General features: G+C 45.7%; 1 long non-coding RNA gene across 1 annotated transcript; it reads left to right on the plus strand.

Annotated features, from left to right (window-relative positions):
* Positions 1–1,839: 1,839 nt before the first annotated feature.
* Positions 1,840–3,007, plus strand: LOC113011116 (uncharacterized). Its single transcript, XR_003270461.1, has 3 exons — positions 1,840–1,908; positions 2,255–2,360; positions 2,683–3,007. It is a non-coding gene; the product is annotated as an uncharacterized LOC113011116 (long non-coding RNA).
* The last annotated feature ends 16,154 nt before the right edge of the window (positions 3,008–19,161 follow it).

Genomic DNA, 19,161 nt, shown 5'->3' on the forward strand with positions numbered 1-19,161 from the left:
GAAGGGCTGTACTGCTGCATGATGGAGAGGAGGACACCGCCACGGCCCTTCTGAGGGTGTTCGACTCTGACACTGACAATGAGGATTTCTTTGGTTTTGAAAGTGACAATGAAGGAGAGAAGAAGAGTGGATGACGAAGCCATCCTGAGCCTGTTTGTATCCGACACTGGAGAAGAGGACTTTGGTGGTTTTAGTGCGCAGGAAGAAGAGAAAGATGGTGGTGAATGACTGACTTTTCTTCTTGTTAAAGCTGTGTCACTGCACCTGAGCCTAAAAGGTAGTCCGAATCTATTTTTCTGGTGTGCTGTAGGCTACTGTTATGTACTACATGTGCAAATATGTACCCATAACTTGTTTTTCAAAATATTAATAAAAGTGATGTCTCCAAACAGCCATCTCTTTCCTGACAATTCCCTTTGTGCATATTCTCTTACATATGATAAGTTAACATTGAAACACCTGCGGCTTTTGGTCAGGTGCGGCTAATGTATGTACAAAACAGGATTTTCCCCTGATTTTAGCTTGTGCGGCTAATATTTAGGTGCGCTTTGTAGTCCGGGAAATACGGTATATGACTGAAACATAGAGACAGTAGACCAGGCAGAATTTCAATTAAAATAATTTAATTGTTGTCTGAAGATAATATTGAGAGATATATGTATTTGTTGGAGCTGGAGAGGATGGAGACCTTTTTTTGCTGAGTCTTTAATCTTGTTAAACCACATGATGAACCACTGACAGAAAGAGACAACCATTCTGTTATCGTCCTGAGTTTTCGGACTCAGTGGTTTTGTTTTGATTATTATTATCTTTTCATTTTGGTGTTATTCTGGTTAAGATTTTCTAGTTCTTAGGTTTTGGGTTATGTGCTCCCTCGGTTTTTTTGTGTCTAGTCTTTCCTGCCAATGTGTTTCTATCTGTACTGTTTTGTTTATTTATTTATAAAGCAAGTTTAATTACAACAGAAGTGTTGGCCAAAGTGCTGTACAAAGATATAAATTACACAATAAAATTATTTTTTGCAAATTTAGTGTGTTGGGCACCTGGGTTCAGTTTACTTTGAAGGTCTTTGTCTCATGTCAGTGTATTCTCTTTTGCTTATGTAACCCAGATCATTGTTTGAGTATGGGATTTCTGATTATTTGTGGTCACTGAACGCACCACTGTGCCGTGCGCATAGCCACTCTCTAGTCCAGCTACAGAGTTTTTCCTTCCGTTCGTCCGATGAGGCGCATACTGCTCTCGTGCCCTCTACGAGCTGGAAATTCGGGAAAAAGTCTTGTAGCGGTTACAAATGTGAAGCGGAGCTGAGTCCGACAGCATTCGCCATTACACGAACTCCTCTGGTGAGTTAGCGTGCAGCTCATGTTCGTATGAAATGTTTTGTGCCTTATTATACTGCAGCGAGGTATCAAATCTACCGCTGTCATGTTGTTAAGAAAGAGGCTAAATATTGTACAACGTGTGTTATTGGCTGACTGTTAGCAAGCTAGCCGTTAAGTGAGCCTAGCTAATGTCCTGAAATGGCGGCCGACACGAGGTCAGTTACAGTGTTATTATGTTATGCCTAAGAGAACAGCATTAATAAGCATTGTTAACAGCATTTATGTTCTGTTATATTTTTATTTTGACAAACCTGTATTATTATAATGGTAAGTCTGTTAAATAAGCCGTTAGTGACATGGACACTGAGTCAGTGGTACTGAGACTTATGAACATTTCAGTTAATTCTTCTGCACACTTGTGTGTAGGCTGGTTTGTTTGCCCTTTTGGTGCCCTGGATCCTACTGGATGAACTGCCTTGTGGAAGTCCTCATCTGATGACTCTGCCGGACCGTCCTGGCAAATAGATGGTCGTTGCTGCTTGCTGGATGCTATTATTGGATGCTACACCGTTCCAACAGAGCGGTAGGAACAATTCAAAGGGCCCCAACGATGCGCTTTATTTTTCCCTGAGCTCAGGTGATTTTCTTTTGGCCAAAGGACCTTAAAGGATACATATTTGATTTTGTTTATTTATTTGTTTTATTTTTCTCATGACACTGAGTGGAAAGACACTACAAAAAAAGGGGTTTATTATTTAAAATTGTGTCTAATAAATGTGTTTATGTTAAGTAAGTGTGGTGTCCATTGTGTGCTGGAAGCCTTATTGTTCCTGTGGTGGAGCAGCTACTACCAATCTCCTTTACGAAACTAGCTTCTGACAGGATACAGGTATTTGGGATACATTTGATTTCTTGTAACCTATTTTTAGAGAAACTGTGATTCTGGGTTAAACATCGGGGTGAAATTGATGACACTGACACCTAGTGAACTGCCCAAGGTCAACAGTCCTGATTTCCACGCATTAAAGGTTTGGCGTAAGTACAGATTGCGTTACACTTACCTTGCCTTGTCCTGCCAAATTAGTTCCAGCTGTGTTTCCACCTGTTCCCTCATGTTCCTGCCTGTGTGTATGTCCTCCAGTGCTCGTTGTTGCCTCGTACCCTTACGCTCTGTGTGTGTGTGTGTTTCCCTCCATGCTTCTCGTCCCTAGTCTCTTTTCTCAAGGTTTCTCAGTATTTAGCATTGGTATTGGTTTGTTATTGCAAGTTTATTGTTTATGGAATTTTTCTGCAACTGCAGTAAAGCAGCCTCTTTGAGTTTATTCCTCCGTCTGACTGTCCTGCATTTGGTTCCTAGATCCACGCCACAGCCGAATCATGACACGTTGGTGAAAATAAGAATCTGCAGATGCAACATATGGAACTATCAGCTGACTGTTAGCAGAGCTAACGAAATTACCGAAAAGAATGGAGCACTTTAGCGAACACGTTCTATGCTGACAACCTGAGCACACATGTGAAGATTACGCCACTACATTCAATATCAAAACAATATTTAAAGTGTAGTTGGTGACAGAAAAATTTTAAAACTTTTACTTACAGTTTAGATCACCACCACCATTGTTGCTTGTGAATTGAAATGATGTATTATTGTAGGGTCTACCTTACAGTATAAAACACCTTGAGGCAACTGTTGTTGTGATTTGGCACTATATAAATAAAATTGAATTGAAATGCATTCTGGGATACCTGGCTGCCTCAAGTCCACACTACCACCAGTTCATAGCAATTAATTATCTTGGAACCTTGGTCAATTAAGGGTTAAACTGTTGTTAAACATCAGCCGTTCTGCTGTAACAACAATGCTTTGTGGAAACTAAAGTCAACTATTGAAGAACACTGTTCACATCTGGGTTCTTTCTCATCCATGGTAAAAGCTGCTGCTCAGACTCTTTGGTTATTTTTTGACCAATATTTGACTTTTTATGCTCACATCAAGTCTGTAACCCACTCTAGCTTTTACCATTTAAGAAATATGGCTAAAGTCAGGACTGTTGTCTCCAAAGCTGAATTGGACATGCTTGTTCATGATCATTTCATGTCTCTCCTTTACCCATCTTATCTCATTGAATTTTATGATGAGTTTTAGATCAACAATGGCGTAGTTTGTGATTAAGGTGATGCTGTAACAATATCAACCCAAAGATCTTGCAACTCATACCATCAGTAAAAATAATTCTTTATTGACTTGTTTATTAATATTTAAAAATTAATTGAAGAGGTGGAAAAAATACAAATAACTACTACCAGGCAATTATATTTATTTACTCAGAAAAGTGGAAAAATTATAAAACTTTTTCACCATGCCAGTGGCTGCTGGTTGGTTTCTAGGTGACTGAGTAAACAAAGAGATAACACTCTTCAGTCTCAAACACAAATAAAAGAAGATTTAAAGACACAGGTTGATGCTCCGGTTGTATTTAGGCTGAGGTTGTGGTTTAGTCTTTATTCTTTGTTTTCTTCAGTTAATAGAGGTATGTGTCATTTAGCCAGAACCAAACCAGAACTCCAGTTTTCCATCTGAGACCTTTGTGAAACCCACAGAAGTCTTGTTAGCATGTGAATGTCCTCTGGTCTGAGGTGCTGGGGGGACCAGTTAGAGACCAGCAGCTGGACATCAGTGGTTGGACTGGTGGACTACTTCAGTGAAGAGTAGACGACATCTGGCTCTGGTTTAAAGTCTGAACACAAACACAAACAGTTAGAACAACAGGAAACATGATTACAAGCTTTTTAGTTCAGTAAAGAACTCCAATCTCCATCTCTCTGCATCACACACAGTCCCAGTTTAGACTTTACTGGGAACCAGCTCCGATACAAATCACAGAGCTTCCATTCTGTTCACACTTTAGCTGCTTCTTCAAACCTAGAGCTCACAGATCTGTGCTGATCTTTAACTTTGATCACATGATTTCTTCTAGTTTGTTTCTTCTCTCAGCTTCAGTTTTTACCTTGAATTTTTACTTTGAATTTATTCCCTCTGCATTCCCTGTCTGTTTTCCCTCTGTTCCCTGGAGCTTATCTGTCATATTAGGGATTAGTTTAGAGTTGCAGCCTGAGCTTTAGGTTCACAGTTACATTTATATACACTGAACCCATTAATAGAAACTTTGTTCAATACAAACATCCACAAGAGGAACATGAGGCATATGACAAAAAAAAATAAGAAACACCAGAACAGGTCCTCTGTAAACAAAGATTATCACCATTTTTTCTTCTTCTTTACATTTCAATAGAAACTGGCTTCTGTCAGGTTCTGTTTGTACTGTCCAAAGTGTTTCTTACTTATCAAAAAGTAGACAAAAACGTTTTCTAGAACATTATCACAAAAACATTATATTTAGTGTGACACAAAATACACTTGTAGGAGCTAGTTTTATTCTGAGAGGAATAAAGAGGAACACACATCTGTAACTGCCCTCACTTCCTGCTGCTCATATCTCATTAAAGGAGCAGGTCAGTTATTCAGGAAATACTTTTCCATTAGTACCTACTCAGGTTAGCTCGCCACATCTGTCAGGGTTTTCCATTAGGTCATAGTAACTGGTATCCGGTACTTTTTTAGTATCTACTGCACTGTGATACTATCCAAGGCCATCTGAAAGTATCATGTCAACAAACTGCATGCGACCGATTGGACTGTCTGTGCCGTCCCTCGATGAGTCTTGAGAGCGTCACACCATTTGTGAAACCCAGAAATTGAAATAGCAAAGAAAAAACAACGCTGTGGTCCCCAAATCTGATGAAGAGCCACAGACCGAGCAGCAGGTCTATTATGGCCTTGTCACCCACCTTTGTTGCGATGACCACTCACATTAGACTATAATGTGAGTCTAGTACCATTATAGTCTATGGTACTAGACTATAATGAAAAAATTACTTGATCCAAATCAAATCATGTTGAGTCGATCTGAGTCGGTACTAACGCAAAAGATTTTTTTTGTGTGACAGTGATGAGAAGTCTGTTTCACAAGTCCTGATGCGGTTAGCTTAGCTTAGCATGGTGAATGGAAACAAGGTGAGCAGATAGCTTTTCTCCGTCCAAAGTGAAAGATAAAAAGCAGCTGTACCTGGACCACGTTCTGATGGTTTTTAGTCAATAACTGACATATTCAGTTCTCTGTGACAGATCAAAAGCAGCTGGTTCACTCTCTGTAGAATAAAACACATTAAAATTATTGCAGGTACAACTGCAACAGCGTTGTGATATTATTGCAATACAGCCACATAAATAAGTTTTATTATTTAATATTAATTACTTTTATGCACCTTTTTACAGTTTTTCTTCTTTTTTTTGCCAACAAGCACACAGAAAAGCGAGGTGTCTCTAAGAACAAGAAAGGTGCACAACCACGAAGCTGCCATTATTTCCACACTGACGCGCTTCACCACAAAGCTCAAAGCAAACATGTTCTCACAGCATGAACACTATTATTAGCCAAAAGAGAAGTGTCTTGTGCTTCTGAGTATATGTAGCTGGTGTTATGAAGAGGTGATGTTGATTCTTCATTATCATGAAAACACACTGCAGGTTGCTGTGACTCACACAAAATTTTGCTAAAGACAAAAAACATTAACAAATTAATTTTGTTCAGTTTGAAAGTAACGTTTACCGAGTGTTTTAGGAGAAAGACTAAAAAAATATGATTTTGGTTGTTAAATTCAGTTTTGCGTTCATCAGGAGGAACAGAGAGAGCAGAGAAGCCGGGAAATGTTTTTGATGCATTAAATATAGGAAATACAGGCATAAGTGACCAACCACACTCACAGAGCTGTAAGCGTTCATCATCAGGGTGAAGTTTCAACACATTAGGATGTCACAGAAACTACAAAATTATTAACTTTATTAAAGTCAGGCTAAGAATTTAAGTAAAGACGCTGAGAAGGAATTTAAAATGATCTTTAACTCCAAATGATGTCTACATGATCCTTCCTGTTTTTAAAATGAACAACGCTGAGTCTCACCTTCGAGTTTCCTGTGAACATATCGTCTCACCAGCAGAACCAGTAACACCAGTAGAACCACAAAACAGAATGATCCAACAAATGACGACACAGAGAGAACCGCAGGAGAGAGTGATGGAGGAGGTGTGGATGTAGGTGGAGGTGTGGATGTAGGTGGAGGTGTGGATGTAGGTGGAGGTGTGGTGGTGTGTTTGTCTAAAATAAAGCAAACACAGTCACTAAGTTGTCGTCACATTGTGAATGTTGAAAGCTGCAGAAACACAGACAGGTGAGTGTGTCACCTGTGACAGTGATCCAGCTGGATGGAGACTCTCCATGACCGCTGATGTCACACTTGTAGAGGCCTTCATCAGACCTGGAAACATGCTGGATGGTCATGTGACCTGTAGGCTGCTTCCTGATGAGGGAGCCATCTTTATAGAAAGCAGCTGGGAGGTTGGAGGGAGTGGTCTTTGTTTTACAGAGCAGAGTGACGTCATCTCCCTCCATCACAGGGAGGACAGGACTCTGCAGGATCACTGATCCACCTCAACACAGAGACAAACTACAGCATTTCATCCATTTACACACAGCTTCATCAACACTAACTCCACACACTCAGCTTACCAGTGACTGTCAGGTTAACCATGTTACTGATGGGACCCTCTCTGGACTCACACCAATAAACTCCACTGTCCCATGGAAAAACAGTGAGGTTACAGGTCAAACCAGCTGGTTTTCCCCACCCATCTCCACATTGAGTCCTCTGTCTTGCATTTGTGTTTCTCCTCAGAGTCCATCCAGCAGAGCTGTCGTCCTCCTCACAGCTCAGAGACACAAAGTCTCCTTCAAAGAACTGAGAGCTGCTGGGACTCACAGTCAGACGAGCTGTGAGGGTTAAAATGAAAAACTGATGATCACTGTTTGCTTTTGTCAAAATCTGTTTTTTATCAGCTCAATAAAGTGCTGATAAAAAGCCTTCAGTTCAACTTGCCTCTGCATCACATCTCGAGTGCTGACATATGACATTATCACTACTTGAACCAGATCAGGTCAAATCAGTGAGTATTAATCAGGTGACAGAAGAAGGTTACTGACCTTGGTTTGTTGTGCAGCTCAGCAGTGAGATCAGAACTAAAGAGAAATGACACTCAGGTTGATTTTAGGTGAACATAAAGAACAACTCAACACAAACAGCACTAACAACTGGACCGTTATGATGCCTCTAATACTACAATCATTTCAACAGCAGATGCTGAAAAGCAACTATTCAAAATCTCACAATTTTTTCTTCTACCTCTAGTTTGGCATTTTTAAATAGCAGCTCTGAAAGTTAACAAAATTATATGAATATATTAATAATAAAAATATATATGTTCACGTGACTACACTGTGAATATACACAATATATTAGCTTAAAAAATACCACAGTAAAGTCATGTGTCCACTGTGCAGCTGTGTTGATATAATGAGTGAATGATTTGATCTTTTCACTGCCTGCTGTGTTTCCTCGACTCCTGAGCAAAGATAAAGAGTCAGTTCAGACCTGCAGTTGGTCCTCGTGGTGTTTGAACTTGAATTCAGCCTGATTTGTTTTTCATGTCTTCTCCTCCATCATCAGTTATCAGGAGAGCAGACAGTCAAAGTACAAGAATTCAAACAAACACAGAGATTCTACTTACAGAGCAGACACAGCACAGATGTTTCCTTCATCGTCCTTCTCACTCATTTGAGCTTTTTTTCATTTCTGTCACTGACACCAAGTAAAGCCCGCCCTCTTCCTCTGAGTCTGTGGTTTATCTATAAGTACAAAGACTGTGGGTGTCTCACTACATGTGATAACATTATAAAAAACACATGTATATATTTCTGTCACCGTCACACCTAGTAAAGTCCTCCGTCTTCTTCTGAAGATGTCCTGTTTCTTTCTTAGTACAGACACGGTGGTACAACTGATGCCCCGGAAGTAGTGCCGTTTCATTAAAGAATCTATTCTTAAATATGTCACATTGCAATGCCCATGTATTAAAAAGTAATAAGTTTTATATGAGGATCAATAAAGCACATTGTACTCAGTGAAACTTCACAGTTTATTCACAAACGTTAAAGAGGACCTAACGTCTATCCAATCTATCCTCTGCTCTCAGTGATCTGTATTTTGGTTGATGAACAAATCCATGTCCATGTAGTGGACGTCCCCCTCAGTGAGAGAGGCAGATATGAGCTGAAACACAGGAATTAAACCAGGGACGCTGCTGTTATGGAGCTGAACTGGAACCATTCAGACACTGAGGCCCTCTGAACACATTTTAATTACAGCTGTGCAGAGACACACTGATGACTGACTGGAACACTATGATTCACATTTTACATTAACACCGTCCTCACACATGGTTTATATATGACCACTAGAGGGAGATGTTGGACTTTAAACACTTTAATGAATACAAGCAGCTCATCAGTGATGCTTCCTCAGTTTGTTCTGAGGAATAAACGAGCTGATCATGTGCAGTTCCTAATAAAATGTCAGTATTTTATTCAACGCGTTATTAAAAAATATATTTACTTAAATATGCCGCTAAGACTGGTGGACCTAAATCTTCACCACCACCTCTTTATACATACAAGCGAAAGGGGAGTGAGCGGGTCAGCGCTCAGGGCACAGAAACTAAGCTGGCTTCAAACACCATTTATTTCCATAAAATAAAAAAAAACAGTCACAAATACAAGATAAAATTCCCCGTATACAATAAAAATAGTGTTGCAACCCGCTAAAAACCCTGCCGGCAGAAATAACTATACACTATTAAAACAAGGCTAAAACATGTTTTCCATATGCTAAAATTACCCTCCCACAGTCCCATAATCCCACAGTCCAGCCACACATGGGCGAATGGTCCTTATCTGAAAGAGACAGGAGAGGAACTTCTCTTCCGGGATGGTAAAACACGCCAGCAGCAGACCAGGGAGGAGGCTCCTATCGCAGACCTGTCTCCTCCTGACAGTGCGTTGCCGCACAGTCCCGCCCCACTCCACACCTGAACACGACATCCCTCGTCTCACCGTCAGATGCAGGCAGAAGGGCATCCATGCCCTGTTGTGAATTGCAGCCATCGCCACCCACTGTTGCTGTTCCTGCCGTTGGGACTGGATCGCCGAACAGCACCCCACAGTCAGGCAGCAGTTCCTTCAACACACGTGCGGCCTTGCACACGTTCCTTTTTCTCCTGCTCACCTTTCGTGTGTCACTCCTCTCTTTGTCTCTGCGCTCGCTATCCCCTTTAACAGGTCAACCTGGCGGCTGATAGGCCACCTTGGGGAACGCCCCCACCTCACAGGTGGCTACAATTGTCTGTTTAGTCCACAGTGGATTAAAGGAACATGGTACAACATTAACACACATAATATAAATATGAGGATAAAACCATGCCGTATAAATATAAATAAACAAACATGCAATATAAATATCACAAAATAAATATCATAAAATCAACACTATGTACCAATACACAGATTGATAAAACATAAAAACACAAATTTCCACTGTGTGACATGTGTTCATAAATATGATGATCAGACTAATTTTTAACATGTATGGACATCCTGATTCAATTTCAATTCAATTCAATTTTATTTATATAGCGCCAAATCACAACAAAAGTTGCCTCAAGGTGCTTCATAGATACAGAGAAAAACCCAACAATCATATGACCCCCTATGAGCAAGCACTTTGGCAATAGTGGGAAGGAAAAACTCCCTTTTAACAGGAAGAAACCTCTGGCAGAACCAGGCTCAGGGAGGGGCGGGCATCTGCCGTGACCGGTTGGGGTGAGAGAAGGAAGACAGGATAAAAGACATGCTGTGGAAGAGAGACAGAGGTTAATAACAGATATGATTCAATGCAGAGAGGTCTATTAACACATAGTGAGTGAGAAAGGTGACTGGAAAGGAAAAACTCAATGCATCATGGGAATCCCCGGCAGCCTACGTCTATTGCAGCATAACTAAGGGAGGATTCAGGGTCACCTGGTCCAGCCCTAACTATATGCTTTAGCAAAAAGGAAAGTTTTAAGCCTAATCTGTCATGAATCGCCGTGCGGCAGGCAGGAGTAGGACCCAAAATGCAGGACTCACAGGCACGAGGGGATGAACTCAAAACTCAGCTTTATTTTCCGGCAGAACCAAATATACAAACTTAAACTAAACTGGGAAACCAAACTAAGAACTCACAGAGAGACACAGGGAGATCCACACACGGCATGAGGGACGACGTCACGCTGAACAGAGGGAGACGTAGACAGAAATACACAGAGGGTTAACGAGGGGAGTGGGAACACACGGGGAACACAGGTGACACTGATAACCATAACGAGACAGGGCGGGGTGAACTGAACACTGACGGGAGAGGTGAAACAGGGAGCACAGAGGTTCAGACAGGAGGAGAGAGAGCACGAGTAGAACACCAACATAACAGGCAGGGGAGACACGGAATAAACACGAAGGGGGACGAGGGCTCATAAATACATAGAGGGGCACACAGGGAGACATGAAGGGCAAGGGATCAAAACTAGAAGCCATAGAATAAATCACACAAGTACAATAATACGAAAATCACAAAGAACTAAAAACGCTGGGTCAGGAGACCCAGGACCGTGACAGTACCCCCCCCTCAAGGGCTGGCTCCAGACAGCCCAAACACAGAAAAACAAAACCAAACAGAAAACAACCCAGGGCGGGCGGCGGGGGCCCAGGACGGAGGGCTCGGAACAGAAAACAAAGAGCATAGAAAACACCGGAGCCCAAGAAAACAACCCAAAACACAGAGCAGTTCAGGGGGCCGACCGTGCGGAAGGCAACGGCGGAGACGCGGAAACAGTTCAGGAGGCCGACCGCGCGGAAGGCAACGGCGGCGGCGAAGGAGACGACGGAGCAGTTCAGGAGGCCGACCGCGCGGAAGGCAGCGGCGGCGGCGACGACGGAGCAGTCCAGGAGGCCGACCGCGCGGAAGGCAGCGGCGGCGGCGACGGCCCTCCAGTCCCAGGCGTGCCGGCCATGGCCCGGTGGGCGCAGGGCCAGACGAGGCGGCAGAAGCGGAGGCTGGACCAGACGAGGCGGCAGAAGCGGAGGCTGGACCAGACGAGGCGGCAGAAGCGGAGGCTGGACCAGACGAGGCGGCAGAAGCGGAGGCTGGACCAGACGAGGCGGCAGAAGAGGAGGCTGGACCAGACGAGGCGGCAGAAGAGGAGGCTGGACCAGACGAGGCGGCAGAAGAGGAGGCTGGACCAGACGAGGCGGCAGAAGAGGAGGCTGGACCAGACGAGGCGGCTGATGAGGATGCTGGACCAGACGAGGCGGCTGATGAGGATGCTGGACCAGACGAGGCGGCTGATGAGGATGCTGGACCAGACGAAGCGGCTGATGAGGATGCTGGAGCAGACGAAGCGGCTGATGAGGATGCTGGAGCAGACGAAGCAGCTGATGAGGGTGCTGGAGCAGACGAAGGCTCTGATGAGGAGGCTGCGGCAGACGAAGGCTCTGATGAGGAGGCTGCGGCAGACGAAGGCTCTGATGAGGAGGCTGCGGCAGACGAAGGCTCTGATGAGGAGGCTGCGGCAGACGAGGGCTCTGATGAGGAGGCTGCGGCAGACGAGGGCTCTGAAGAGGCTGCAGCAGACGAAGACTCGGAGGCCGGGCCAGGCGAGGTTGCAGAGGCTGAGGCCGGGCCAGGCGAGGTTGCAGAGGCTGAGGCCGGGCCAGGCGAGGTTGCAGAGGCTGAGGCCGGGCCAGGCGAGGTTGCAGAGGCTGAGGCCGGGCCAGGCGAGGTTGCAGAGGCTGAGGCCGGGCCAGGCGAGGTTGCAGAGGCTGAGGCCAGGCCAGGCGTAGCAGAAGCACAGGCGGATGTAGCCGGGCCAGGTGATGACGAGGCGGTCGCAGATGGCGGCTGGACAGGCTCCTCGGGCCCTCTAGCTGATGCGGCGTGAGGCTGGACGGGCTCCTCGGGCCCTCCAGCTGATGCGGCGTGAGGCTGAACGGGCCCCTCGGGCCCTCCAGCGGAGACAGGAGGCTGAACGGGCCCCTCGGACCCTCCAGCGGAGACAGGAGGCTGAACGGGCCCCTCGGACCCTCCAGCGGAGACAGGAGGCTGAACGGGCCCCTCGGACCCTCCAGCGGAGACAGGAGGCTGAACGGGCCCCCCGGACCCCCCAGCGGAGACAGGAGGCTGAACGGGCCCCTCGGACCCTCCAGCGGAGACAGGAGGCTGAACGGGCCCCTCGGACCCTCCAGCGGAGACAGGAGGCTGAACGGGCCCCTCGGACCCTCCAGCGGAGACAAGAGGCTGAACGGGCCTCTCGGACCCTCCAGCGGAGACGAGGAGGTGCTGGCCGGGCTCACTGGAACCCCCAGCGGACGAGGTAGATGGCGGCGTGGGAGCCACGGAGTCCTGGATGAGCTCATCCGAGCTTCCAGCAGGAGCCGATGTAGAGCCAGAGAGGATTGGGACCCCGGGCTCAATGTTAAGCTGGCTAGAAAACCGCACTGCTACGGGGAACTGGGCCAAAGGTTCAGGTGCGAGCTGAGCTGCTGGACACACGGGGACCTGAGCTGCTGGACACACGGGGACCTGAGCTGCTGGACACACGGGGACCTGAGCTGCTGGACACACGGGGACCTGAGCTGCTAACGGTGGAGAAGTAAATGACTGCACAGGGGACTGAACTGATGTCTGTAGTAACGGTGGTGGTGAGAGTGGAGTCGGTGGTGGAGTTAATGACTTCACAGGGGAATGAACTAGAGGTAGTGACGGTTGTGGTGCTGGTGGTTGAGTGGGTGACTGTGCTAAAGGAGGCTGCACTGGGGACACTGGAGACTGTACTGGGGAAAGCAGGGCTGCAGGAGGCTGCACTGGGGACACTGGAGGCTGCACTGGGGACACTGGAGGCTGCACTGGGGACACTGGAGGCTGCACTGGGGACACTGGAGGCTGCACTGGGGGAAGCAGAGCTGCAGGTGACTGCGCTAGAGACTGCAGTGATGGTTGTAGTGGAGGTGTGACGGGTGGAGGAGTGGCTGAAGTGGCTGCGGGTCGGGCGGCTAGTGGCTCAGCTACAGAGCATATTAACGGCAGGGCTATGGGTTGAATGACTGACTGAGTAGCAGCCTGAGTGGCTGGGTGTAGTGACGGTTGTGGTGGAAGAGAAACAGGTGGTAGTGTGGATGATGGAGCTAAGGGCGACTGAGTGGCAGACCGAACTGATGACTGAAGCGATGGTAGAGGTGAAAATGGAGCTTGTGGTGGAGTTAATGGCTGAGCTAGCGGGGACACAGGAGACTGAGCTGCGGGTGGCGGCGAGGGAGCTAACTGAGCTGCGGGTGGCGGCGAGGGAGCTAACTGAGCTGCGGGTGGCGGCGAGGGAGCTAACGGAGCTTCTGGCAGCACAGAAGGTGAATTAGAAGGCTGAATGTCCGGCTGTGGGGTGGCGCGTCGGCGGCGTGAATGCCGTTTCTTTTTCCCCGCAGATGGCTCCAAAGGGCCGGGAAAAACCACATCCGGCCGGTGAAACTGACGCGGCTGCTCCAGGGTGGCTGTTGTCTGTTGCTGCTGGGCCAAGTCTGATATTTCCCGAGTTCGCGCCGCCTCCCGGGCGTTATTCAAATTGGCCAATAGGTCCAAACATCCACTGACCTGGCGGAGATGAGAATTTCCTTTGAGGATTGCTTCGATAGCATTTATCCCCACAATCTTGGCCCTTGTATTGGAAGTGTGAGTTATCCACTCGACTAGGCGTTGGACACGTATCAGATCGCTCTCCCCGGGTAAGTCTGCTGGGTCCATATCTGGTGACGTCGTACTGTCATGAATCGCCGTGCGGCAGGCAGGAGTAGGACCCAAAATGCAGGACTCACAGGCACGAGGGGATGAACTCAAAACTCAGCTTTATTTTCCGGCAGAACCAAATATACAAACTTAAACTAAACTGGGAAACCAAACTAAGAACTCACAGAGAGACACAGGGAGATCCACACACGGCATGAGGGACGACGTCACGCTGAACAGAGGGAGACGCAGACAGAAATACACAGAGGGTTAACGAGGGGAGTGGGAACACACGGGGAACACAGGTGACACTGATAACCATAACGAGACAGGGCGGGGTGAACTGAACACTGACGGGAGAGGTGAAACAGGGAGCACAGAGGTTCAGACAGGAGGAGAGAGAGCACGAGTAGAACACCAACATAACAGGCAGGGGAGACACGGAATAAACACGAAGGGGGACGAGGGCTCATAAATACATAGAGGGGCACACAGGGAGACATGAAGGGCAAGGGATCAAAACTAGAAGCCATAGAATAAATCACACAAGTACAATAATACGAAAATCACAAAGAACTAAAAACGCTGGGTCAGGAGACCCAGGACCGTGACATAATCTTAAAAGTAGAGATAGTGTCTGTCTCCCGAATCCAAACTGGAAGCTGGTTCCACAGAAAAGGGGCCTGAAAACTGAAGGCTCTCCCTCCCATTCTACTTTTAAATAATCTAGGAACAACAAGTAGGCCTGCAGAGCGAGAGCGAAGTGCTCTAATAGGGTGATATGGTACTACAAGGTCATTAAGATAAGATGGGGCCTGATTATTGTCAGGCGTTGTGTGCGGTGGCGAGGAAGGGATGACCCACATGCAGGACTCTTAGTGCAGAACGAGGTTTATTGAATAAGTAGACAACAGATGATAGGATGGATGGCTGGCTGACTGGACTGAACACACGACAGGAACAACATCATCATCAATGACACGACACCGATCGGATGGAACTGAGGACTTAAATACACGCTGGGTGATGAATGATTAGAAACCGTTGAGTACGCAGCTGAACTTAGTCTGACTAATGATACATGGAAATAACTGGAACACAATACGCAGGCGGTATGCTGGCACGGAAAACAGATGTGAAAATAAACTGAACATGACAAAACAGAAAACACTGGGTCAACGACCCAGGAACCCTGACAATTATTTAAGACCTTGTATGTGAGGAGCAGGATTTTGAATTCATTTCTGGATTTAACAGGAAGCCAATGAAGGGAAGCCAAAACAGGAGAAATATGCTCTCTCTTTCTAGTCCCTGTCAGTACTCTTGCTGCAGCATTTTGGATTAGCTGAAGGCTTTTGAGTGAGTTTTTTGGACATCCTGATAATAATGAATGATCAGCTGTACAGTACAGTAAACATATTTAATAATCAGAGTCAGAAGTAAAAATTGCTTTCTTTTTGCAGACTGCAGACTGTTCTTTGCTGTTAATGTGCAGCCACTGAGTTTTAATGCTTGCTTAAAAGTTGCAGCACTGCATAGCCCAGACCTCCCTCTCCCCAGCCACCTCCTCCAGCTTATCCGGGGGAATACCAAGGCGTTCCCAGGCCAGCTGAGAGATATAATCTCTCCAGCGTGTCCTGGGTCTGCCCCGGGGCCTCCTCCCGGTGGGACATGCCTGGAACACCTCACCCAGGAGGCGCCCAGAGGGCATCCTTGTCAGATGCCCGAACCACCTCAGCTGGCTCCTTTCGATGTGGAGCAGCAGCTGCTCTACTCTGAGCCCCTCCCGGATGACCGAACTTCTCACCCTATCTCTAAGGGAGAGGCCAGCCACCCTTCGGAGGAAGCTCACTTCTGCCGCTTGTATCCGCGATCTCGTTCGTTCGGTCACTACCCACAGCTCGTGGCCATAGGTGAGGGTAGGGACGTAGATCGACCGGTAAATTGAGAGCTTCGCTTTTACACTCAGCTCCCTCTTCACCACGACGGACCGGTGCGGCGTCCGCATTACTGCAGCTGCAGCCCCAATCCGTCTGTCGATCTCCGGCTCTCTTCTCCCATCACTCGCAAACAAGACCCCGAGATACTTGAACTCCTCCACTTGGGGCAGGAACTCATCCCCGACCCGGAGTGGGCACTCCACCCTTTTCCGGCTGAGAACCATGGCCTCAGATTTGGAGGTGCTGATCCTCATTCCCGCTGCTTCACACTCGGCTGCGAACCGTTCCAGTGCGAGCTGGAGGCCCTCACCCGATGAAGCCAACAGAACCACATCATCTGCAAAAATCAGAGATGAGATTCTGAGGCCACCAAAGTGAAAGCCCTCCGCCACTTGGCTGCGCCTAGAAATTCTGTCCAAAAAAAATTATGAACAGAACCGGAGACAAAGGGCAGCCCTGGCGGAGCCCATCACCCACCGGGAACGAGTCCGACTTATTGCCGGCAATGCGAACCAAGCTCTTGCAACGGTTGTATAGGGATCGAATGGCCCGTAGCAATGGGCCAGACACCCCATACTTCCACAACACCTCCCACAGGACACCCCGAGGGACACGGTCGAATGCCTTCTCCAAGTCCACAAAACACATGTAGACTGGTTGGGCAAACTCCCATGCACCCTCAAGTATCCTTGAGAGGATAAAGAGCTGGTCCAGTGTTCCGCGACCAGGACGAAAACCGCATTGTTCCTCCTGTATCTGAGGTTCGACTAGCGGACGAACTCTCCTTTCCAGCACCCTGGCATAGACTTTCCCAGGGAGGCTGAGGAGTGTGATCCCCCTGTAGTTGGAACACACCCTCCGGTCCCCCTTCTTAAAGATGGGGACCACCACCCCGGTCTGCCAGTCCACAGGTACCGCCCCTGATCTCCACGCAACATTGCAGAGGCGTGTCAACCAGGACAGCCCTACAACGTCCAGAGCCTTCAGGAACTCGGGGCGGACCTCATCAACACCAGGGGCTCTGCCACCAAGGAGTTGTTTAACTGCCTCAGTGACCTCGCCCCCGGAAATTGGCGGGTCATTCCCCTCATCCCCAGACTCTGCTTCCTCCTCGGAAGACATGTCAGTGGAATTAAGGAGGTCCTCGAAGTATTCCTTCCACCGCCCGACAATTTTCTCAGTCGACGAAACTAATAATGTCCAATATAATGTGATCCAACACTGATGAAGATTAAAGTACACTAAAGTACATTGATTCTGCAGTAAATGCACCCTAATGTTTAAACACATGATGTCTGTGATGCACTGTCTTCCAAGTAACCTAACAGTGAGCAACACTGCCACCATGAGGTTCAAGTAAAACATTACATGATATAATTCGGCAAAAAGACATTTCACTTAAAATTTAGGGAACTTCAAATCAAATCAAATCACTTTTTATTGTCACATCACATGTGCAGGCACACTGGCACAGCACATGCGAGTGAAATTCTTGTGTGCGAGCCCCACAAGCAACAGAGATGTGCAAACACAACAACACAAACGAGCAAAATACAAGAATGGCCAACCTGAAACTAATAAATATATGTACAATTTATAATAGTGTATGCATTTCTGGATGTGTATACTAAATATTTTCCTACGTGTGTGTGTGTGTGTGTGTGTGTGTGTATACACATTTTTACAAATTAAATAGTAAAAAAATAAAATAAAATAAAATAATAATAATAATAATAAAATATATAAAATATACAGAGTTGAATATGTGCAAAACAAGTGGCATTTATATACAGTGTGGAGTGCATAATGTTGAAGTTCCAGTAGTGAAGCTGAGGTGTCTATGACGTGTTCAGCAGTCTGATGGCCTGATGGAAGAAGCTGTCTCTCAGTCTGCTGGTACGGGACCGGATGCTGCAGAACCTCCTTCCTGATGGAAGCAGTCTGAACAGTTTATGGCTGAACTTTAAATGGCTGAACTTTAAATTGTTTAAAGTTTAAATAAATGAATAAAAACCGTTATGAATTGGCTTTAAATAATTTCACTCTTATATCAAAATCTCTAACAGATTAAACGTGTTCTATGTGATGTGAACGACTAAATATTGACATTTCAGAAGAATCTGTCACTCAGTTTTAAAGATTAATAATGAAAATCTTCTAGTTTTAATAGTCAGCAGGTCCGTTCACAAGAATGATATAACTGAAACCAAACTCTCTAACGAGCCTCTGAATGGCTCTTCATCAGAGGAGAAACAATTCTCTGCAACTTTAAAACTTTCACGTAATCACACAAGTTTTACATGTGGCCATTAGAGGGAGGTGTTATAGTTTTATTACCACATGGATATAAGCAGATCGTCAATGACGCTTCCACAGTTTATTACGAATGAACATATTTATTGTGAACAGTCAAAATTACTTTCTGCTGTACTCTCCTGCTGATCACCACAACATTCATTCAATCCTCTTCTTTTATTTCATTTTTATTATTATTTTTATTTTAGTTAATTTTAATATTAATTCTAGGAAAGCAAAATATTATTTTGTTCAATTGTGCTTAAAATGAAACAATCAGTAAATAAAATAGATTTTTTTTTGTCTTATCAGCTCCTTCTGTATGGTTTCTTGCTGAGTAATGTAGTAAAGACATTAAGACATTTCACACAATCATGGTCAGAATGAACTATAAGATCACTGAGGTCAAGACTTTAAACCTTCTTTTTTTTCTTTTATTTCAGAATAAGATGGAAAAATGGCACAAACCACTATTTTTAAAGTAGAGAATTCTGTAAAGTTTTGGCCTGCCTGCCACTCACTGGGTTATATTTAGGTTATTAACTGGTTAACTTGTTGGTTCAGGCACCAGGAGTGAATCAGAGGCTCAGTAGGGCCAGAGGCATAAAGTAAGTCAGGCTAATTTCATGTCAAGTTAAAATAATTAATCTAATCTGCATTTTTTAAATGTTTTGTTTCCTTTGTTTCACACAGACAACATTCATCTTCCATATTTATACATACACAGCTGCTCCTGCAAAAGGATAGAACAAATTAAAATTCTTTAAACTTTTTGTTTTTG

The sequence above is a fragment of the Astatotilapia calliptera genome, chromosome 3, assembly GCF_900246225.1.
Source record: "Astatotilapia calliptera chromosome 3, fAstCal1.2, whole genome shotgun sequence".
Classification (NCBI taxonomy): domain Eukaryota; kingdom Metazoa; phylum Chordata; class Actinopteri; order Cichliformes; family Cichlidae; genus Astatotilapia; species Astatotilapia calliptera.